This window comes from Aplysia californica, unplaced genomic scaffold, assembly GCF_000002075.1.
Source record: "Aplysia californica isolate F4 #8 unplaced genomic scaffold, AplCal3.0 scaffold01014, whole genome shotgun sequence".
Lineage (NCBI taxonomy): Eukaryota > Metazoa > Mollusca > Gastropoda > Aplysiida > Aplysiidae > Aplysia > Aplysia californica.
In genome coordinates, this window is record NW_004798284.1 from 48,081 (window position 1) to 49,523 (window position 1,443).

Here is a 1,443-nt window from a genome sequence, read left to right on the forward strand (position 1 = left end):
GTGTGTGTGTGTGTGTGTGTGTGTTCGTTACTGTGTGTGTGTGTGTGTGTGTGCGTGTGCTGCTCCCGTGTCGCTTCCTCCCACCACCACCTCCCCCTGTTGAGGTGCCTTTTGGCTCAGCTTGGGAGATAGGGGGTTCTAGACGTTTGGGGTGGTGGTGTGTGTGGTAGGGGTTTGGGGGGGAGAGAGAGGGAGAGAGAGAGAGAGAGAGAGAGAGAGACTGGCAGAAAGAGAGAGACTGACAAAAAGAGATAGAATGACAGAAAGAGAGAGACGAACAGAAAGAGAGAGAGAGAAAGAGAGAGAGGAAAAAGATAAAGAAAGAGAGAAAAATAAACAGAGAGAGAGCGAGAGACAGAGAGAAAGAGAGAGGGTGTGTGTGTGTGTGAGAGAGAGAGAGAGAGAGAGAGAGAGAGAGAGAGGCGACCATAAAGTCGACACAGCACCAGCTGTCGTACAAAGCCTAGCATTGTGTCCCTTAATCAGGGGAGATCAGTGGTGTTCAAAAAACCTTTCTGGAATACAGTAATACAATAGTCTATTGTTGAGAGCCAAATGCTTCTAATTAATCTATCTGCCTCTGTGATGTTGTGCAGAATGACAGAAATTGCGCAGTGGGTGGTTTGGGGGTGCTCTGGTGTCGTTTACCTCTTTCGTATCAAATTACTATTTATTGTCTTAATGTCCTTATCATATCTCTTCATCCTTTTCTTTGTATGTTACTATTGGTACTCTTTAGTAACGCCTATAATTGTGGGCAATTGTGGGATTTATTTGTGTTGTAAGTGCTGCAAAACTCTTACTAAAAACAACAATAACAACAAAGTTTATATGAAATCAGATTTTTAAAGAAAATCTATTGTGCGGTTTTGCAGTAAGGTGACACCATAACTTGTCGACACCTGCTAGCTAACTTCTCTCTCTCTCTCTCTCTCTCTCTCTCTCTCTCTCTCTCTCTCTCTCTCTCTCTCTCTCTCTACGTCATGTTGTGTCATGCGCAGTCACGCGCGCGTTCCGGTTGGGTTATCGTCTTTGTGGCGCACACTAATGTCTCTGTTTGTCTGTTTATCTCACCACTTGGCTTAGTTTGGTCTCTCCCAAGGAGGTTATTATGTTATACAGTTAGGTTGTTATAAGATCCTTGGCCTCTCCCAAGGAGGTTATGTTATACAGTAAGGTTGTTGGAAGATCCTTGGTATCTCCCCTATTGGTCTTCTGGCTATAAGTCTTATTTATTGGACAGGGCTTTGAAAAGGCCTGGTTGGGTCTTCCGTATTCGTCTTTTGTGCGTATATAATATTAATATTATTGATATATATAATATATATCATTATTTTTGGGACAAAAGGGGGCGGGGAAGGATTCATGTAGGTGTTTTCGGAAGCGGTAGTGTTTGTTTGCAATTGATCTTAGTTCTGATCTGAGCTGTTCAAAAGTTTTTCG